The 23658-nt window shown below is 42.8% G+C and overlaps 1 protein-coding gene across 3 annotated transcripts in view; it reads left to right on the forward strand.

Annotated features, from left to right (window-relative positions):
- The window catches only part of LOC137369635 (cAMP-regulated phosphoprotein 21-like), a 758358-nt gene that overhangs the window by 465855 nt on the left and 268845 nt on the right, over window positions 1-23658 (forward strand). For all 3 annotated transcript variants that reach the window (XM_068030966.1, XM_068030967.1, XM_068030968.1), the window contains one exon: window positions 14367-14537. The gene's annotated coding sequence lies outside the window, so the exon portion shown is untranslated. The remainder of the gene's footprint in view (window positions 1-14366; window positions 14538-23658) is intronic.

The raw sequence follows: 23658 nt of genomic DNA on the forward strand, positions 1-23658 counted from the left end.
CAGGACTGCAACCAACAAAAACCTGGTATCTGAGAGAATTCAACAGGTTTACCGTGAACCCTAAAACCATATCTCAGTTGAAAACCACTTACCCCTTTTCCTCTCTATCTGACTCTGCTTGTTTGTGTGTGTGTGAGCGAATGGGTGTGTGGATGCAGTTGTGACAATTTCGGGATAAGGCATATTGCTCAATAAATAATTAATTTTCTATTTTAAAGCTACAAGAAAACCTGTTGCTGTGTTCATTTGACATAAAACACAATGGGGTTAAACCCTGATAATGGAAAACACTTGCTTTGGTCAGGTGGGAGTTGAACAGTGAAAACCACCCACACCCCTCACCATGTGGGCATAACACCCTCCTTTGTAATTTGGGGTATCAGCTACTTACAAAGTACTATTTAGTTAATGGGGATTTCTTTTAGTTTGGTTGTGATAATAAAATTCTTAAAATGTGAAATCTTATCATGCAATCCTTAAATTAGTCTGGGGGTTCATATCTCATATATTTCACATTAACAATCTCACTGAGGTCATAACATCATTTTGTGAACACTGTTCAAGTGATGAAGACTGACAAAATAGAAATTCTTTAAGGTACCCTGCTGCAGGTGAAAGAAAATCTGCCAGTTATGCCTATCAGTGAAGCGCATTGCTCTTATTGGGCAAGGCTAGGTCACTCAGTTTACATTTTATTTCGTGAGTTGTCAGAACGCACAGAAAGATTATCTTGCGGTTTTGCCCCGACATCTAACACCCAATATTTTAAATCACAAACTCTCCCCCATTCAACATTCGAAATGCTAAGCTCAAAAAGAGTTTATTCTAAATTCTGAAATAAAACAACAGATTGTCAGGACAGCATTGCTAATGTACAGCATATGCTGTGTTCAGTGGGTTCAGGCATCAGTGAGCATACAGTGGTTGTACCAGTTGTGCCCATCAAAGTCAATCCATGTACCAAGTCAAAGTTGCATTGCTATTTGTAATGTATCCCTCACCAGTCAGTGTACCACATTTAAACATGCATTGTATTTTAGCAGGTATTGAAATTGTATCAAAAATGGAAATGTACTACTAAAACAAACTGATCAATCAGACTATGAAATAAACGTATGAAACAGATCTCCTCACCTCAGGCTACATCCAGAAACAACATACAGTCATCGTGCTACCAAACCTGAGGGGAACCAATAACTCACAAATTTCAAAACAATCAGAAATTTTGTTTTCTACCCTTCAGTTCACCACAAGCAAAATATGAGCTGTAAAATGCATTATTTCTATCTGTATGTGGCATTAAAACTTCTTGTGCTGCACAGACTGGATGATTTTGCAAAATTTAATTTTTTAATTGTTTTCTTTAAATGTTTAAATGTTTAAGTTGAGTGTTTTATCTTATCCACTCACTTTGAAGTCATTGTTATTTACAATACCCTTTCATGGAGCTCTGAGTGCCTACCATTTCCTTAATAATACAGTAAAGTGCCAGTTAGCTTAGTTGATAACATCTGACACTTGGGCCAGAATATTTTGGGTTTGAACCCAGTATCAGAGATTGCATTCATAATGCAAGTTAACACTCCAATTCAGTATGTTGGTCTTACGTTGGTGGAGGTGCTAAGCTTCCCATCTGCTGGATCCAGAGACCCCAGGGCGCAATTTGAAAAAGATCAGGGCGCCTGGTCAACATGCTTCCCTCAGTGAATACCACCTAATAAAGACCAAATGTCTTGATGATTCAGTTCACTGCTGTTCAGTAGACAAATGGCTGCCATATTTGTAGATATAACTAACCACTGCACTTGTGAGACACCTATAATGTATGTGCACCTGAACAGGATCCCTTACATTTGGAGCAAGTCATGGGCAATTTTCAACTGACACCATCAGGGTGATTAACATTTGAAAATTATTGAGGGGAGGGGGGCAGTGGCAGAGAGGGTCACATCCATTGCCCACCTAAGTCTTGCCCGATTTTGAGTTTCGAGCAGGACTCGAAGGGCTGAACTTAGTGACCACCGTCACAGGTCTCAGTGGCAGAACCGGAAGCGAGTGCTGTTGCCACCTGTGACGTGTACGGCTGGCCGACCATGATCACATGGCAGGCGGCCACTTATCATAATGGAGGCATGGGCTGGGTTCTGTGGCGGTGATTGTGATGTGGGATGACGTTAACACATATGCTGGCATCATATTTAAAGGGCTGTCAGCACTGCTTGTACTGCTGCCTTTCAGTGAGTCAGTGAAACAGGACAGTGCTGCTGGACCCGGCTGATGAGGTGTTGGATCTCCTGCACACCCCCCCTCCCCCCACCTCACCTCTGTACAAGGGCATACCACGGTTGGGACAGAGCAGGTGCAACCTTTCACCATGGCTGAGGCAAGACACTAGGTGGCCCATGGTTTAGTGATGCCTTCATGGAGATTCTCCTCCAGGCTGTAAGGGAAATGTGGGAGGCCCTCTTTCCAAGGGATGGCAAGAAGAGATTCATCGGCCTGACCAAGCAAGCCTGGATGGAGATCGCTGAGGAGGTCAGCAGCTGTGGGGTCACCCACACAACTGAGTCCAGTGATGGAGGAGAGTCAGTAACCTCCTTTGTTCTGTCAAGGTGAGACCTCCATACCTCTCTCGTCTTTGGGGAATGCCTGTTGCTACGTGGGAGGGAGCGCTCACAAAGGTGCTGGCAGGAGAATTAGGCATTACCACATCCTGTCAGATGCAGGGTTGCTCTCGGCCACAGGCTGCCTTCTTTCACAGCTCACCCCCATTACATCTCCTGAGAGGGGATGTGGGGGGGGAGCCTTGTAGGAATCCCCATCGGGGGAAGTGGGGCAGTCACGAGCGTAACTGCTCTGTTGCTCTTTATGCAAGGTCTAATTATGTCCCTTTTTCCACTTGCAGGAGAAACGGGCCTATAACATGAGGGAAACGTCAAGGACTGTTGGGGGCATCTCAGATCTTTGGCCTCTGTCAGCAGACAAGGAGGAGGCACTACAGCTAGTGGGGGCCCAAGGTGGCCATTAAATAGCAGATGGTGAGACAGAAGTCTGTGCACAAGAGAGTGAGGAATGTGTTCATGTGACCTCCAGCACACTTCTGGAGATCCACATCACATATGGTTGGCATGATGAGATATGAACATCCTAACTCACAAATGTTTGTGTTTTCTCATACAGGTCGTTAACCGCAGGAGGCTCGCCCTGATGTTACAAGATGGGAATAGCTGTTGACCTCTGAGAAGGAGGAAGAGCAGTTAGTGGATGCACCATCACATAATTCTGCTGCACCTTGCACCACCACAGATACTTTCACCTCAGTGGGTATGCATTCGGCCTTAGATTCAGGGTCACAAGCTGGGGAGAGCACCACACATGTGCCCAAGCAGCTGATGGAAGCTGTGACAGCTGAGGCCGCTGACAGTCGGACTGAGCCCCGGCTAATGACAAGCCTCTGGTGTCGACAGCAGAGGGCAGGCTGGAGTTGTAGAGAGACGTAAGGCAACATCTGGCAGAGCTCCCAAGGCAATGTTTGGCCATGAGCGGATGATGGAGGAGTCCATAAATGCCATGACTACTGCCATGTCTCAGACATGTGAGCACATGACTTCCTGCATCGGGAGGTTGGCGACCCTCATGGAGAACCAGATCCCACAGATGCGCACAGACCTGCACATCATCACCTTGGACATGAGCTCAATTGAGCAGTGGCAAGGCGAGAGAAGGATGTGGCACCTGGAGTCGTCTTCAGGTCCTCATCCTTCACTGGTGAGCAGGGAAGTTCAAGTGAGCCTTGAAAGCAAGGAGAAGAGGCTGACTTTCACAGCTGGGGGCTCCCATAATGGCACTCTGAGTGTAGACAGTGGCTCCTCAGCCCCTCTGCCAGTGAGCCCAGCTCCAGTAGCTGCGACGGACTCCCAAGGAGAGTCCTGCACCTGTACTGCAACACCTGAGCCAGCTGGGGCTTTTCACGCCTCAAACGCCCAGAGAACAGCTGCCAAAGTCATCCTAGGCCAAGGGACAGCCTGATCAGCAGCCTGCCTCCAACCAGCTGCTGACGCAGGGAACAAACCTCATGGAAGCACACATAAACCTATAAAGAAGAGCACCTTGATGCACTTGGGGATTCGCGGATGTATTACATCTGCCCTGTATCTTCAGGTCTGTTTGCGGCTGCTCAGTCAGAATGACCCATCCCCTTTCCTCACCAACCCAACCCTCAGTCCTGACTTCCAGCTCAGTTCTACAAGAAAACACCAAATTCCCAGCCCTGCCCACCAAAGTAGAAAGCTGATTGTGTGCACTTGCTGTGAGTTAGGAGCTCACCCAAAATGCTTAGTTGAGGCTCAGTCATAAAAATGCCTCTGGCATTTTGGTGGAACCACCGGACAGATGGCACGATATGTGTTCCTCTCCACTTTTTTTCATTAAAGTGTTCGCAGATATGAACAAAGAACCCTGCAATGTGATATACTTTTACAATCAATTCATATTAAAACAAAAGCTATTTGCGATGCATTTTGAGATGAGCACTGTAAAATCTAGAGGTTTGGTGTACAAATTATGCTTGTAACTTTTGTTTCATCTTGAGATTGACTGGACAATAAACCATCCGTCACACAGGTATAAATTTCTCATTCCAGACTTACAGATCACCATTAAGGTGTGAGGATCGCCCGATTTGGTGAAAGTTGCTTTTGTATTCAATTGTTTAGCCTTATTCTAGTTTATAAACAGATGCTGTTCAGGGAAAAAATCTTGTATGCCCTCAGGATATCCCAAATTACTTCACAACCAATCAAGTATTTTGAAGCTTAATCATTGTTACAAATGTAGGGAAACACAGCAGTCACAGCAAGGTCCCAAAAGCAGTAGTGAGATTGTGACCATATAATCTGATCCTGGTGGTGTTCTTTGAGGAATAAATGTTGATTAGGACACCAGGGGAACTCCCCTATTCTTCAATTATTGATATGGGATCTTTATATCCACCTGAGAGAGTAGGTGGGACCTCGACCTTATGTCTTATCTGAAAGATGGCACTTCCAGCTGTGCAACACTCCCTCAGTACTGCACAGAAATTAGAACAACATATCTGCTATTACCACCTTAAATGTTAAATTATTGCAGCAATAATATTGCAGGATTTTTGAAAAGAAATTACAAGCTGTAGGGTATTTTCTCTCCTTTTAGCTGTGAGTCATCCTTTGAAAATAGATGAGATGAGCTGCAGATGTATTAACAATTAAATTATGAACTTCCACAATTTTATGTATGGACACCCACGCGTTACTTCTCTGAATTAGAAATGGGTGCATTTCTCAGAAGAGCTAGATCCAGTCCTGAACAAGGTCCCATTTATTAAAATCAACATTCCCTCTAAATTTTTTGGCGCGGCCACGCACGTGCGGTAATTTAAAGTGGCTAACTTGTATGCAGCCTGTGCAGAGACTTTTAGGTTGCCGCACATCCAGCTTAGAGAGAGCATTGATTAAAGTGCCTTGAAAGCTATATTTCAAATATAGTACTATATTAAGTTTGATTGCGTTTATAATTATTACATCATCCCAAAATCATTACACTGTAAGGCTTACGTTGATCATGATGACCCTATTTTGGCAGATACCCAAAGCAGTTCATAGGTTTCCAGTATTATTGGATAAGGGAGGGACTGTGAAGGATGTTGAAGGTGAAATGTGCACTAAAAGTTTAAAAGCTGTGGGCCCAAAATTTCATGGTCTTTCTGACGTACGCACAAGAAGACTCCAGCAGAAGTGTGCTGTGGGGATGGAAATCAGCACAGGACCCAGGCTAACGCTATCAGTATCATGGATCCTTGTAAAGGGCAGAACGTCCGTCACCCCTTATAAGGACACCCACGTCAGGGAGGCTGAGGACTCCCTACGCTAGGACCACCCATGTCCTTGACCTCACAGGACCCAGCATACCACTATGCTTAAGTGAGAGGTGCCTCTTGAAGGGTGAAAGTGAGGGCCAGCATGATGGTCCAGGCCATCAAACTGGCCCACACCCCTGATGACTCATAAAAGGCCAATCATCTGTTTTTGCTCAATGCAACCTCCTTACAAAGGAAGCTATTTAAAGATGATTTTCAAAGTTGCTATATGGGGATGGGGTTGGGAAATATTATTTCCTCATCCAGACATGGTGGCAGGGACCAAATTTTCTAGTCACTTGTGGTAGCCAGGATATGCCACTACAGAACCCGCCAGCCTCATGCTAATTTGATACCCCTCCTACCCCACTCCTCCATTCTGAGCTCATATACTCTGGTGGGTTAGCATTGAAGGGCACCAATGGGAATGATTTTGGCACAAGTGCCAGGATTATGATCTTTGGGATTTCAAGCCCTGCATTGTTTGTCCAGACTGGGTGTCTCATTTTTGTTTGGTAGAAACATTTGCCAGTATGGAGGGAGAGGGATGGAGAAGTGAACATCAGGAGAAGTGGCATCATTGTGAGCCTTAGGCAATTTTAAGTTCCAGACCTCATTAAAACATCCACAGGTTCACTCCCATCTGAAGTCAATGGAAATGGCATCGCGATCGGTGATGGGAGTGACATTTTGAACAGCAGGAGGTCATCTTTGCTGCCGAGAACCAGAGGTAGCAGTCCTCGGCAGGATGATAAGTGGTTGGATGATGGAGGCAGATGGCAATCACTGCTGGGGGAAGGGGAGGGGATTGCTATACAATGGATAAGAGAGGCCCAAAGTTTCCTTCTGGGGCTGGGAACTTGTCTTGACAAAAACTTTAAAAATGACTTATTGGGCCTCTTCTGGCACTGGATCCTGTCTGCCGCTATCTTTTTTTGGAAGTTTCGGCAGCTGTGGATCCCCAGTTAAATCACATCATTGAACCCTGATATCTGAATATTTATGAGACCCATGCCTGTTGTGGATGGCCTCAACGCTCCCAAACATCCAGAAGTTAAAACGGCAGTGGGCGCAAAAGCAGCGTGTCATGTTCGACCTCCATTTAAACTCCCATAGTAACCATTCCCAAAGCAAGGTTAAAATTGCACCTTATATTCTCATTTAAAAGGGAATTGGACTAGTATTTTAAAATGAAACATGTTTCCCTACATTACGACAAGGAGTAGAATTCAAAAGTACCTAATTGGCTGGGTTGTCCTGAGGGCTTGAAAGACACTATATGAATGCAAGCTATTTCTTTTCATTCTACTGAGAAAGGGCAGGAAATTGGGATTGAAGTCGATAGAGTCAGTAACTGCCATTGCACAGGACTGACGGGACATCTTTTTTGGTGCTGTTATTTCTATGATTTTTTTTTGTGCTATTCTTTTTTTAGAATGTTTTAACATTGCAATGTATACAGATGTATAAAAAGCAAAAGAAAAAAACTTGCTTTTATGTAGCACGTTTCACAACCTCAGGACATGCCAAAGTGCTTTACAACCTATAGAGTACTTTTGAAGTGTAACCACTGGTATAATGTAGAATACAAATGGAGTTTTGAATATCTTCAGAGTGCACTAGGGAATGACTGCTGTATGGAATAATTTAAAGATTGGTAGAAAGTTAGAATGCAGTGCATCTTATTAATAAGGAACTATTAAGGCACTTAGAAAATCATATGATTAGGCAGAGTCAATACGGTTTTATGAAAGGGAAATCATCTGACAAACATATCAAAGTTTTTTGAGGATGTAACTAGCAGGGTAGATAAAGAGGGACCAGTGGAGGTCGTGTATCTGAATTTCCAAAAGGCATTCGATAAGGATGTTGTACAAGATAATTTAAAGGGGTTTAAGGGGTTGGAGGTAATATACTAGCATAGATAGAGGATTGGATAATGGACAGAAAGCTGAGAATAGGGATAGACGAGGCATTTTCAAGTTGGCAGGCTGTAACTAGTGGGTGCCACAAGGATCAGTGCTGAGGCCTCTAATAACTTAGATGAAGGGACTGAGATTAATGTATCCAAGTTTGCTGACAATGCAAAGCTAGATGGGACAGTAAGCTGTGAGGAGGACGCAAAGAAGCTGCAAATGGATATAGACAGGTTAAGTGAGTGGGCAATAAGTTGCAGATGGAGTATAATGTGGGGAGATGTGAGGTTATTCACTTTGGTAGAAAGAATAGAAAATCAGAATATTTTTAAATGGTGAGAAATTTTTAAATATTGATGTTCAGAGAGACTTGGATGTCCTCGTATAAGAAATGCAGAAAGTTAACGTGCAGGTACAGCAATCAATTTTGAAGGCAAGTGGCACGTTGGCCTTTATTGCAAGAGGATTGGAGTAAAAGAACAGTTGTACAGGACTTAGGTGAGACCACACATGGAGTACAATACACAGTTTTGGTTTCCTTATCTAAGGTAGGATATACTTGCCTTGGAGGCAGTGCAGCAAAGGTTTACTAGATCAATTCCTGAGATGAAAGGATTGTCCTATGATGAGAGGTTGAGTAGATTGGGCATATAGTCCCTGATGTTTAAAAGAATGAGAGGTGATCTCATTGAAACTTCTAAGGTTCTGAAGGAGCTTGACAGGGTAGAGGCTGAGAGGTTGTTTCCCTTGGCTGGAGAGTTGAGAGCTAGGGAGCATAGTCTCAGGATAAGATGTCAATAGTTTAACACTGAAATGAGGAAGAATTGCTTCACTCATTGGGTTGTGATTCTTTGGCATTCTCTACCCAGAGCGCTGTGCATGCCCAGTCATTGAGTATATCCAAGCTGAAATAGATACATTTTTGGACTGTAGGGGAATCAAGGGATATGGGGTTTGGGCAGGAAAGTGGAATTGAAGTCAACAGTCAGCTATGATCTGACTGAATGGCGGAGTGTACTTGAGGGGCCATATGGCCTATTTCTGCTTCTATTTCTTAAGTTCTTAAAGTGATCATCAGCCAGCAAAGCCTGATTGGTCAAACCCCACCATGTTGCTGCTAACTTAATTTTCAGGCATCACTGTACCTACTTGGCAATAACTTGGGGACTACTGTGTTCAGAGAGTCAGTCAGCAAGGAGCCAGATGCAGAATAGCTGTAAGTTCACTTGCTGCTAACACACAGCATAAGGCAGACACAGCCAGCGACAGCACCTGTCAACTATAGCCTCAAGCATATCTCCACCTCCTTCCAGTCATATTGCTGTGTGAACTTTTGAGGATGATACTATGGAGTGGTGCAGAGTATTGCTCCTTGAGCCCACCTCAAGCAGCAGCTCCTCCATTTCTGCAGCCATCAAAAGGGATGCTGAGCTAACTGTCAGTTGCCTTTTTAACCTTTTTAAAGGCTTTCTGAATTTTTGTCAATTTGTTGTAAAATATCCTTTTACTTGCTCCCATCCCTCAGAATTCCACTATTTGCTCCCACTTGTATGCTCGCTGCACGTGCCCAGATCTGCTCCTGGATCTGCGAATAATTTGCAAACAAGCAGCAGATGCATGGGAACACCACCAGCTGTAAGTTCCTCTCCAAGCCACACACCTTCCTGACTTGGAAATATATCATCATTCCTTCACCATCGCTGGGTCAAAATCCTGGAACTCCCTCCCCAACAGCACTGTGGGTGTAGCAACACCGCATGAACAGCAGTGGCTCAGCAAGGTGGCTCACCACCACCCTATCGAGGGCATTTAGTGATGGGCAATAATTGCTGGCCTGCCTAGCAATGCCCACATCCCATGAGCAAATTTTTAAAAAGAAGGCCCATGAAATTTGATGCATTTAGTACATTACTGTTTTGGTGAGTTTATGACCAGTTCTTAACCATTTAAAACTGACACCAGTAGGTGAAAATCAGTCCCATGGTGTGTAGCAATCTTATTTATGTTGAATAGCTTATGATTCATTTAAATTTGCAAGGAAAAGTTTTACATTCTTTGTCCTGTTTTCTATTTCTGTGAATATTTTTAGTGATCCGTTCTCCAGCACTAACATCACTAACCTGGACCCAAGTCCAGGTCATTTATATAGAACAAGAAAATCCATGGTTCGAATATTGACCCCCAAGGGGACCCCACTACATTTTTCCTCCAGTCAGGAAAATAACTCTCTGCTATATCCCTTAGTCAGATTTGTACCCAAGTTGCCTCAATCCCTTTAATACCAAGTACTTCTATTTTTCGAATAAGTCTAATGCGGTACTTTAACAAATGCCTTTTGAAAGTCCAAATATACATCTACTGCACTATCTTCGTCAATCCTCTCTGTTACTTCACCAAAGAACTCAATCAGGTTAGTCTGACACAATTTGCCTTTAACAAATCAATGCTGGCTATCCCTTATTGACCCATGTTTCTCCAAGTGAGAATTAATTTTGTCCTTAATAATGGTCTCTAGTAGTTTTCCCACCTGTGATGTTAAACTATAGTTACCAGGTTTATGCCCTCCTCTTTTGAACAAGAGTGCAACATTTGCAGTCCTCAAGTCTTCTGGTACCACTACCATATCCAAGGAGGATTGAAAGATTATGGTCAGAGCTTGTACTATTTCCACCCCTGCTTCCCTCAGCAACCTACGATGCACCCATCTGGGCCAAGTAAATTGTTAACTTTGTTTGATGCCAACTAAATAATTGCCTCCTGTATCTATTTTTATCCTATCCAGTATCACTACTCTCCCTCTCCTCTGCTGCAACATTAACTTTATCCTTCAAAGTACTCATTCAGTATCTCAGTCATGCCCTCTGTTACCCCAAGATTTCTTTTCTTGTCCCGAATTGGCCCCAGCATTCCTGTAACTATTCTTTTACTTTTTATGTATCGCTAAAAGATTTTTGAGTTCCCTTTTTCGTTACACTCTAATCTTTTCTCATACTTTCTCTTTTCCCGTCCTATATCCTTTTTCAATTTGTCCCTACACTCTCTGTATTCTGTATACAACAGCACACCATTAAGGGCTAGAATAGTGTTCACAGTAAGTAAGCATTATTATTGAAATAACCAGTTGTTAGAGATATATTAGCAGGAAAATGGAGAGCTGCAAACAAGCCAAATTTTGTTTAAATTTGTGCTTTTGTTGGAACACCAGTAACTATAAAATTTAAATGATCAATATTGTCAACTTGCAGCAAGTAATGTTTGTTTCCAATCATGCTTTATGTTTGGTCTCAAATTTCTAAGAAATAACCATTTTAACCAGAAATGATAGTTACAAAAGTTCAAAAAATGTCTGCCCTTGGTCTATCTAGAGACTTCAGTTGAAACATCTTGGATGATAAATAACCAAGATCATTTCTCAATATGCAAAGTAAGAACTGTTGCTCTGATTCCAATGGGCATACGTTCAGATTTCTCTTTCTTTTTTAAGATTTTTCCATTTTTAAACCTGTGTCTTTGCACATCTTTCAGTTTGAAAATGAGTTGGACAGACCTACAGGCTAGTACAAAATGTTTGACAATCAAGTCCTTTTAGTAGGCATGATTGATATGCATGTGTACATTCTACTGCCATTTGATTTTAACCTAAATGATTTTCTCACCAGTGAGGACATTTCTCTGGGGGGAAGGGGGTATTTTAGTGATTTTTTTTTTAATACATCTTTTCAGTCATTTGTGACACATTGTCAATTTTTCTTAACAAATAAATTTAGGATTAAAAAAAACTCAGCACAATTTACACCCAGCAAAAGCCTTCTGTGTACTTGCGTAGCTGATGCAGACTTTATTTCCTAGGCTCCTTCCGTGACAATGGTATAATGTGCTAGCAGCCCACCTTGCAGCTGTCTCTGCATTTTAGACAGATGGCTGCCTTCATCCGTTTTGACAGAAACAAAACTTGATTATTTCTAAGTGCCTCAAAATTAGCAACAGCTTCGTAACTATTTTCTCAATTGTTTGCTGTTCCAATGAAAGTGTTACTTCAGGATGTGCTCAGTGAAGTATTTCTCATACTGTATTCTCTGATGGATGATTTAATCGGAATGTCACCAGATTTGAATCAAATGGAAGTTTGCATTTATTCTTTAAACACTTTTGAATTTTACACTGAAATTGGAAACAATATACCATGTGCAAAAGAAATTAAACAATATGCTTACGAAACTTGGGTTTGATTCAAAAGATGTTGGCTTGGCATTGTTGGATCCAGCAGCTGAGTTGGGCTCCATTTATCTTGTAGGTTTTTCTGGAGTGATCCCATTCCATAGTTTGCAGTAAACTTGGCTGGTAGCATTGCATCATAGCTGACTGGTGTGAAGGTAGAGTCGTCTAGAAGTAATTTAAATAACTACAGTGAGGTTATCCTAACCTAAAAGGGCTTATGATTTGTTAAATGTAGCTGGCTTGCATTTCTAAGATTATCAAAATGGCAAGAAATCTTATTTGTAATTTTGTTCATTCAACTTCAGTATAATTTTAATATACTTTTAATTGTTTTATATTGCATCTATAATGGGATTTTTAAATCTGTTTACTAGTTCCATTTCAGTGGAGTGTGAACATTTCCAGTGGTTCCCAAAAATAGGCTTTGTTGTAAAGGGTCAACATGGAGATGAAATTTCTTTGGTCAATAATGCTACTTAAAAGGCAACAAGTGTACAAGACGGGAGATGTTTTTAATTCGTTTATGGGGATATGGCTGGTGCTGGTCAGGCCAGCATTTATTGCCCATCCCTAATTGCCCATGAGAAGGTGGTGGTGAGCTGCCTTCTTGAATTGTTGCAGTCCATGTGCGGTAGTGATGTTGGGAAGGGAGTTCCAGGACTTTGACCCAGTGAAAAAATCTAACTTGTACTCTTTCATTTTATTGATGGGATGTATTTCAACCCCCATCAGTGTACATTCTTTCATATGGTAGATATTTTGCAAACTCATTAAAGTGCAATCATTTTTTTCTGGTTAAAATTAATTCTGCCATTCTCTCAAATAAGAGTCAGCTTGACTCAGTTGGTACAACTTCTGTCTAAGGCAGAAGGTTATGGGTTTAAACGCACTCCAGAACTTGAGTGCACAATCGAGGCACACATGTCAATGGTATTTTGAGAGAGTGCTGCATTATTGAAGGTGCTATCTTTTAGTCGAGACGTTAAACTGAGGCTTCATTTGCCTGTTGAGTGTATACAAAAGAGGGAACCTTTTTCTATGTTAAAGGTGTTACAAGTAGTGTTTCCTTTTAAATGTTGCTACTGGAAGTTTGCCTGGCCAAAACTTAAATTGTGTAAGAACTGGAATAGAAGGTTCATTCAGTTTTTTTGTATTAAAATATTTAGATAGGTCACATCCACTACTACTAAAAGATGTGAATGGATCATCTTTCTTGCCATTATTGTGCTGCTCAGTATTGTTTCTTTTGTGCATTAGAGAGAGTGATGCTGAAGATGATGCTTCAACAATAGTCAATGCAGGAAACTTTCAAATATATTTAAATATTAAATATTAAAATATTTCAAAACTATTTCATACCTATTACCATAATATAATCTGAATCAGATTTGTATATTCCAGTAGCTTCAAAAATAATACGTATATTTTTGTAGCAAATTTCAGTACCTGATCAAGCAATTTCTTTCTTAGATAAATCCTTAACTTTCGTTGCAAACCGAAAAGTGCTAGTGAATGTTTCCTGCATTGACTATAGTTGAAGCATCATCGTCAGCATCACTCTCTCTAATGCACAAAAGTAACAATACTGAGCAGCACAATAATGACGAGAAAAATAAGGCCCTGTGATCCATTCACATCTTTCAGTAGTGGTGTATGTGACCTATCTAAAATAGAAAATACTCTAGTTTAAGTTTGTTATATGTGTATAGAAAGTGTTGTGTATGGTTGCATATATGATGATTTTCTGTATTCAGATGAAACAAACCAGTAATGTAGGTTGTATAATTTTAACATTAATGAAAAGAAGAATTGTATATGGTAATTTTTTGTGCCGTGGTCTACAGCTGCAGATCAATGTTATCCCTGATTTTCATTCAGTATTATATTGCTTTCCAGTCTTCAGTCTCTTTATTTATTGCTTTAAAGAACAAGCATGAACAAAATTTCTTAATTAATAATATCTACCAAAGTACATTGTGTAACCACTGTAGTTACAAAAAATACTGCACATTTTTAATGTGTCTGGAAAAACAGTGAGAACCTGAGGCAATTCTAGTTCAGACTACTTGAACAGTACAGAGGGCCTGAATGAAAGCAGCACACGACTAGAAATGCGTAATCGTCAAGTGTAAAATAATTGTTAATTTTAGCTCTTTGCGTAGGAGCTGTTATGATTGAACAGCCGTTTCTTGCCTTTATTAGAGAAGCAGCAAGCGGTTTGAGACAGGTGAAGCTAATTCAAACTGTGAAGCAGATTTGCTTCAAGCAGGTCATCAGTGCAGGAAATCTGCCTCTACTCGAGACTTTCCTTAACCCATTTTCGTCATTTCTTTCAGGTTAATGATGGTCCATCAAATCCTCTTTGGGAACAGCATGGAGGTTGTCATTTTGGACTGTTGATGAGGACATGGGACGCATTTTGTCATTGATCAGTCGTGTTGATTTTAACAGTGAACAGCATCAGATAGAAAGCATCAACACACCAACGCAGAAACCGTGTACTGAAGGTAATTTTCATTTCCAAATTGTGAATGTAAAACCTTACTAACTTTACTGAAGTGAAGATTACTAATGGGTTTCGTTTTATTTTAATTTGGTGAAGAGAAGCAGAGAAATTTGAAGGTACATTTTAATTTACATTATCAAATCATACCATACTTTATTATTGTCTAAATTTCATCAATACACAATAGGATACCATGGCTAGTGCTTAAATTTTACAAATTCACCGACCTATATACAGCAGAAAGAGGTATGATTTGCAGAGCATGGGATTTTCAAAAAAGGTTGTAAGAAATTTAGTCTTGTGTGAATAAATTGACCTTTATTCCTTTACTTATATCAATAGCAATTTTCACTATTGTAAATGTCACTTGTGTAAAATACACCTTTAGGATGAAGGTAGGATGTATACGTGAACAAGCCTGTGTGTTTGAATCTATTAAGTTTCACCATTTAGCAAATCTTCACTCTTTTTGCACTACCATCTTCTTGGCGAGAAATGATAAAAAAAATTAAATTGTTAAACTAGTGCATATTCTATACGTTAACAAAAATAAATATATATATATTAGCATGAAAATATAATGCAAAATAAATCTGTTTTACTTGCATTTGTGCTTTGAGGGCAGGAAGACATTTTCATTTGGATAGTAACTGCACAGTATGGATTGTACATTGTTATAGTGTAGTTTTTTTCAACCTGACGTGGCTTAGGAGTACTATAGATCATGATTCCTTATGTTGAAACCTGCATATGTTGCTAGGAATGTGCATGAACAATGACCAGCATTATTGTAGGTTGATATTGAAAGCATTTATCCCACAGAAATTCTAAAGCACGCAGGGCTATCTTTACCAAAAGCAGTGCACTGCTGAAAGTTGGATTGCTTTCTAATGGGCTTTTTACTTGTTAATATCCTTAAGCATTCTAAAAAAAGTGACCATTTATCTTTTGTGAATTCTTGTAAAATATAAAGTATAAAATAAATGGTTTGGTGTTGTAGTATTTTATAATTAATTCAGAATCCTTCTGCTTTAGCTGGCAATGTAGTTGCATAGTGATGCAGATAAAATATACATTGTATTTATTGCCCACAATGTGGAATTGAACTTCTGACTACAGCTTTTATTTCTACACTGCATTCAACGTTAAATGAATATGGATATTTAATATTTTAATTTATGTAGGATCTTGGAGCTAAATGTTCTTACTGGCTCTTTTGACTTATTATTGAATCAAGTTGAACTTGGAACATGTACAGTCTTTCAAATATAATACATCATAATCTACATTTAAAAGATTCTCAAGATGGCAGCCTTTCCCTGCTGAGAAGAGGCAAGAACCAGCTCACCTTACCTAAAAGTGAATATTTTTATATCTGTCAACTGAACACTGAGTCTACCTCGGTCATCCACATCAAATTGCAGTTTCAGGGTCCCTTGAATATGGGAACAGAGACTGGGAGCCCCCGAAAATGCCACCACCGGGCGACGTGTCAATTTCAAGGCCCTGCTCCCAGCGCCAGCAATAATCAGCAGTGCGGGCGGAGGGTGGGACAGGAATCCCACTGTCCTCCCCACTGAGGCCAGTTAAAAAGTTTAGAAGCTCGTTATTGGCTTGTCAGAGGCCGATCTTTTTATTTTTAAAGGGACAGACAGTTTACCCCTGCATTCAGAAACTGACTAACTGAAGGCAGGCAGGTAAAGAGTGGGGAGCCAGTCATGACTGCCTCATAAGATGGTTAGCAGGGCAAAGGGGACTGGCACTTGGTAAGGGGTGCCCTTGTCACTGCACAGGTGGCAGGGAGAGTGGCACCTCAGCACCTGGGCTTTGAATGGGGTGGGCATACCCCAGCACCGCAGGGACAGAAAAGCACAGGGCAAGGTTTCTAAGGAAAATTGGACAGCCACCTGACCAGCAGGAAGGCCTCAGCTAGCAATGGGAGAATGAATGTCAGATTTTGGGTGCAGTGGCGATGAGGGGCAACACCCTCTGTAGGAAGGGCAGAGGCCCGGACATCAGGAGGGCACGGGAGAGGAAAGAAGGGCAGGAAGCCAACAGAGGCCAAACCCTCAACACAGGATTGCCCGTTGAAGACGGAGCTTTCTGGACATGACCGAGAACCAGTGCCACAAGAAATTGTGACTCTCCAGGCAGATAGTCACAGACATCTGTGCCCTCAACACAAAAGGCCTCGCACCTCACAGCACTGGTCGCCATGCCTGCCAGTGGCCGTCAAAGTCACTGTGGATTTGAATTTCTTCACTTCTGGCTCCTTCCAAGGATCAGCTACGGACCTCAGTGGCATCTCAAAAATGGCTGCACACCACTGCATCTCGCTGGTCACTGATGCTGGAAAGCACATTCATTTAAGGACAGACACGGCCTCGCAGGGACAGAGGGCATTGGGTTTTGCCTCCATCACTGGATTCTTCCAAGTGCAAGGCACCATCGATTCCACCCATGTGGCCATCAACGCACCCAGCGACCGGCCAATAAGATCCATAGACTGGAAGGGTTTCCACTCCCTCAAAGTCCAACTGGTCTGTAACCACAACAAGAGCTTCATCCATGTATGCACTCACTTTCCTGGTAACTGCTATGAGACGTCCATCCTCCACCAGCCCAGGTTCACTTCACTTCAATCCCAAAGTGCGTGGATGAATCCTAGAGGATAAGGGAAATCCCTTGCAGAGATGGCAACCGCCCCCTCTATGGGGAGCCCCAGTCAGAGGCGATGCAACAATTGCCACCTGGACAGTTACTGAGCAAGCCATTGGACATCTGAAGATGCGATTTGATATGCTCGAAATTAAATATTTTCACATAATAAATCCTTTAAAAGAATCCCAAATAACAATGAGGTTTTGATAGAATAAACAGAGAAAAATTGTTCTCTCTGGCAAATGAGTCAATAACTAGAAGTCATAGATTCAAAATCATTGCTGAAAGATCGAGGAGAAATTTTTTCACTCAGAGAATTGTTGGGATTTGGAAGGCTGGACCTGAAAAGATGAATAATGATTCCATCAAAATGATAAAAGTCAATTGGACAGGTACTTGAGGATGAGGAAGTTACAGGGCTGCAAACAAAATGTAGGAATTTGGGACTAAGCATGACTGCTCTTTCAAAGAATTAGTACAGGCACAAAGGGCCAAGTGGCCTCCTTCTGTGCTGTATGTTTCTATGATTCTATAAAATGTGACCATTAATTTAGCTCCAACCAATCACTCTCTGGCTTCCACAAACATCACAATACATCCTGCTGAGTACCTGCACATCCTGAGATCCGGGTGCACCCTCCTATATTTCATAGGCTGCCACCTGATGCCCCACATTGACTCCCAGCACACTTCTATCCCAATTAGATTACAATGCTCAAGAGTTGTCATTTAGTTTGCACAATGACCAACTGAATTCCTGGCATTGAGGCCATCCACTGCTTCTGACATATGTGGAAAATGGTCTGCTGATTTCCCAACTTTGTCTTTTTGTGTCATGTAGCTCAGGAAAGCAAATGGAACGCAACTGAGAATGAGTGGGCCAAAAGAAGTCAAAACATATAGCAAATCAAGTCAGGGCTAACTGAGTGAGCTTGTGATATCAGTGCAGAGAACCACCAACCAGCAGGAACCTACATATGTAAGAGCTCAACCCATCTAATCTGTGAATACCACCATAGGAGATCAGCTGGTGATTTATAAATATAAATAACAGGATTTCGCTGTGGCAGAATGGATAAATGTCACAGGATTCAACCTTCAAATAGTGATTGGAACTGAATCAACTTGGCAGCAGTGGAAATGCTACAGGTGGCCTTATGGTCCCAGGGCTAGGCTAGGGTGGGAGGGGGAAATCAGCTACATTTTTCTTTCCTAACTGGTACATGTTGGAAGGATCTTGGAGGGAATTTTATGCTCTTCCCCACTGCAGGTTTGGAGGCAGGGAGACCATATAGTCGAATGGAATGGTGACGGAGGGGGGGAGGGGATCCCTGTCACTTTCCCGTCTCTGCCAAAATTAAATGCGGGGCGGGAAGACCTGTGAACGGCCTTCTTGCCCTGCCACCAATAGAGGCCCTTAACTGGGCAATTAATGCCCAATTAAGGGCCTCATCCCGCCACTGCATGGGAAGCATAGCAGGAAAACAGTGTGGACTGCTTGCCGGCTCTGGGGGTGGGGGGGGGTGGTGCGGAGTGGTGGTTGTGGTCCCTCGTTAAAAGGCACATAGTGCCTGAATGAGGGACTTAGCATCAAGATGGGTGGGGTCTCGCTGAGAGCCACCCCCCTGCCCTTGCTACCGACCCCCACCCCAAGAGACCCTCCTGCCCTGACCTACTTGTGGCCTGGGTCCAGCACTGCTCCTGGGCCTTAGGTGGGTGCTCCACTGGTAGCAACCACTGCCTCCGCAGTGGTGCTGCACAGTTAAAGAGCTGCCAGCCTCTGATTGGCCGGCAGCTCAGAGGGCGGGACTTCTCTTGCTGGTGTCTTTGATCCCTTGGTAGGCCCACCGCTGTCCACTTTAGTGCCTAATTGGCACTTGATTCGGCAGGCCACCCAAAGAAGAGGCAACACAGGCTTCTCGGCGTCGCTTTTGCCGGACGTCGAAACCCCTGTTGCCCGGATAAAGTCCTGGCCCTTATGTGAGGTAAGTACATACATACCAGGTAAAGGCAAAATCAGGCTTATCTTTTGATGCCCATCCTTGAATAGCCTGTTGGTTTTCTTTGTTTAGCCTCATGAGCAAATAATCTCCAGTTAGGCAACTCAGTGCAAGACATGGCTTTCAGAAGAAAAAGGAGGAGAATTAGAGGGACAAATAACATAAATCTTGTATTTTAATCGTGTTTAATATGCCCAGTCAGTGATGCACAGATATGTCTGAGGCTGACCCTGAAAATATTGGTTTCAATGGGCTGGATTTTAAGCTCCCGACACACAGGGAGCAGGGGGCGGGGATGATAATTCTGGTAATGTGCAGAAAACCCAGAAGTAATGTCAGTGGCTTTTTAACACAACCACTGCATTACCATATTATTTCTGGGTTTCCCAACTAATTAGCATAAGTGGGTGTGATGATGACCCACATGAGTCAATTCCGGCTCCAGTATTTAAAAGGACCCTCCAAACATGAAATTTGGTGGAATTTGAGGTTGGGAGCCGAACGAAAGGAAATAATAGAATGGAGTCTGCACATTCAAAGGCTGTGCCTTGATTTAGAGATGCCTTCCTGGATGTGATGCTGGGGGCTGTATTGGTCCCCAGGGATATACTGTTCCCTACTGATGGGAGGAAGAAGCCGACTAGTGAAACAAAAAAGGTGTGACTGAAGGTTGCTCACGAGGTCAGAAGCAGGAGTGCAGTGTTATACTCCAGAAAACTTGTTGTTGAAGGATTATGCTGAAGCCAGTCTTTACTCAGTCTTACATTATTTTACAAAGTAAAAAGATTACAAACATGCAGCTCCTCATTCAAACCTTCACCCAGTTTCAGTAAGTGTCTCCTAATATGTACTCAAGTAAGACCCTAATTAACACCCTCCACCTGGATATAATTAAACACAATTAACATGCAGTGCCACACTTATGGATTCAATGCCGAAAATGGTTTGATAACCTAAGCAAGGCAGGAAAGATGAATACAGTGGCACATTCACTTATGTTCTGATGTGTGTGTCACACCTACCCCCTGCTTTGCTTCCTCAAGCTCACTCCAACATATCACTGCTCACACCAACTTACCTTACAGGTGCACCCATCTCCGTCTGTGCACTTCCCCATATCCTCATCTGTCCATCCACCACTGACACTCACCCTCATCTTTCTGCAATATCATGTTCTCCCTCATATCACCCTCAACAATTGTTCTCCATCTATATGTTCAGCACATGCCATTACTCTCACTCATAAATCTTTTCTTTTCCTCCTTTTAGAAGAGAGCACACAGAGGAGAGGCAGAAAACAAAAGGTATCCCTCCAGCCATCTCTCAACTGACACATGCAGTGGAGGAAGCATTGGTCATAAATGGCAGCGTGTGTGCCTAGCTTTTGAAGATGGAGAGATGGGGGCCTCACAACTACCTGGTGACAAAATTAATTATCAGGCAGCCACATGGAATACAACACACACTCATGTTGATTTGATGTCAGCAGCGAGTGAAACATGATCATGTACATAATAATCACTGACAACATTCATACCTGGACAGTTCTTATTCATGTCTTTAATCTTCCACAGGGCCTTCAAGCATTATGCAGGAGGTGGTTCAGGAGAATGACAACAACTCCTCAGAGGATGTCACTCCCTCTGAGAATGCACTCACAGGACTCATGCAGACCATGCACCAGCATCAGATGCTCATACTTTGGTGGGACTGGGAAAGCTGATAGTTAGGTTTTTACATGGTGGCTCACACATCACAAGTGAGTGAGAGCAGATGATGGAGACAGGGCCGGCAGAATCTGGGTTGGAGGCTGCAGGACATGCCAAGCTCTGCTCAGGGACAGTCGATGAAGAGGATATCTCTGCAGCAGCTGCACAGAATGTGTGATGCACTGACAGGCTTTCCAGCTGCAATGTGTACCCTTTGCAGAGAGATTGGAGGATTCTGTTTCAAGCATGAGTGGCATGATATCGCAGGCCTTTACAATGATGTCTTTGTCCATGAAAAAAGTGGCAAACTACATGAAGCATCAAGTGTGGCAATAATATGAGTGCATGCAGGCTTTTGCCAATGGTTTGCACACTAGTCTTGGTTGTTCATTGCCCCACTGATCTGCAGCCAAGTGTTCTGCAGCACATTACTAGCTATGAAGTGCGCCTGGGCCCTGAGAGGGATGATAGTGGAAGGGAACATGGAAATGGGGAGTGAGTTCAAAGTGCTTCCATTTCTCACCCATTACCATGCACTCCCCCAGGCATTACCCCACATGTTGCCTTTGTCCCGATGGCCAAGTCTGTTCCGGCACAGGTACGGGTGGAGCAATCTTTGGCGGTGCTCTCACACGCTCCAAAACCCAGAGGATGTCAGTCAAGAACATCCCAGTAGTCAGAGCAGGGATCTTAGCAACCTGCCTTCTCCTATTACACCATGTGGAAGTGCAAGGAAGGGGAAGAGTAAAGATTTGTAGTAGCACAAGGATATGTCCATGGATGTGTTACACAATATTAGATTGATAAGTTTCTGTTTTATTATTGAGCCACATAAATATGATTTCTGTCGACCGCTTTCCTGTCTTGCCCATTTGGTTGCTATCCGACAAGTGGCCTTTTCACCTGTTTTGAATGATAAGACATGAATTGAGGCCGAGCTATGAGGCACTGTGAAAGGGATGTTTTAGTTGTTTGTTTGCTGCTTTGTGGTGGGGGAATAGGCGGGTGGGAAAGTGGCTTTTGCATGTGGCTTTCAGAGTGGTGGAACCTGCAAGAACCTCAAAATAGTTCAGGCATGGCCGGACAGCAGTGTGTGCTGCAGGTGCTGCATTGGCCACATCATGCTCTGCCTCCTACTCCTTGGAATTGTCTGAAGAGACTCTGTATTCTGTGCCTTGTTTATCCTGCACATCCAAAAGTTGCTGCTGTGAAATGTTGTACAGATTGCAGCACACCATTCTGCTGCATAGTAAAGGGTGCCTCATGCCAATGGCTTGCTCGATGAACATCTAGTCATATGGCTTTCATTGTATCATGGGGTACGGTAGCATAAAGGTAATGTTACTGGACTAGTAATCCAGAGGCCTGGACTAATGCTCTGGAGACATGAGTTCAAATTCTGCCAATTCAAATAAATAAATCTGGAATAATCAGTAATTGTAGCCATGAAACTAACGGATTGTCATAAAAGCCCATCTGGTTCACAAATGTCCTTTAGGGAGGGAAATAAGCTAGTCTGGCCGACATGTGACTCCAGACACACAGCAATGAGGCTGACTCTGAACTGCCCTCTGAAATGGCCTAGCAAGCCACTCAGTTGTATCAAACCACTTCATAAAAGCCAAATAAGAATAAAACAGGGTGGACCATCTGGCATCAACCTAGGCACCAGATATGAGACAGGCACACCCAGCCCAGTTGATCCTGCAAATTCCTCCTCACTAACATCTGGGGAATTGTGCCAAAATTGAGAAAGCTGTTCCACAGACTAGTCAAGCAACTTTTTTTGCTCCAGGGAGAGCAGCCCGAGCTTCTCCAATCTATCCATGTAACTGAAGTGCCTCATTCTGGGAACCATTCTTGTAAATCTTTTCTGCACTCTATCTAATGCCTTCATATCTTTCCTAAAGTGTGGTGTTCAGATTGGACACAATACAATGGACTGGTCAGTGGACCAGAAAAGTGGCAAATGAAATTCAACTGAGAGAAGTATGAGGTGATGCATTTGGGAAGGTCAGACAAGGCAAAGGAATACACAATTAATGGAAAATACTGAGATGTGTAGATGAAGTGAGGGACCTTGGAGTGAATGTCCACAGATCCCTGAAGGTAGCTGGACAGATCGATAAGGTGGTTAGGAAGGCATATGGAATCCTTTCCTTTATTAGCCGAGGTATAGAATATAAGAGCAGGGAGGTTATGCTGGAACTGAATAACTCATTGGTTAGGCCACAACTTGAGTACTGTGTGCAGTACTGGTCACCTCATTACAGAAAGGATGTAATTGCTCTAGAGAGGGTACAAAGGAGATTTACGAGGATGTTGCCAGGACTGGAAAAATGCAGTTATGAGGAAAGATTGGATAGGCTGGGGTTGTTCTTCTTGGAACAGAGAAGGCTGAGGGGAGATTTGATTGAGATGTGCAAAATTGTGAGGCGCCTGGATAAAGTGGATGGGAAGGGCCTATTTACCTTAGCAGAGAGTCAGCGACTAGCGGGCATAGATTTAAAGTGTTTGGTAGAAGGATTAGAGGGGAGATGAGGAAAAATGTTTTCAGCCAGAAGGTGGTGGGGGTCTGGAATTTGCTGTCTGAAAGGGTAATAGAGGCAGAAACTCTCAAGTCATTTAAAAGGTGTCCGGATATGCACCTCAAATGTTGTAACCTGCAGGGCGACAGTCCAAATGCTGGAAAGTGGGATTCGGCTGGATGGCTCAACACAATGGGCCGAGTGACCTTTTTCTTTGCCCTAAA

This window comes from Heterodontus francisci, chromosome 5 (genome assembly GCF_036365525.1).
Source record: "Heterodontus francisci isolate sHetFra1 chromosome 5, sHetFra1.hap1, whole genome shotgun sequence".
In the NCBI taxonomy this organism is placed as follows: domain Eukaryota; kingdom Metazoa; phylum Chordata; class Chondrichthyes; order Heterodontiformes; family Heterodontidae; genus Heterodontus; species Heterodontus francisci.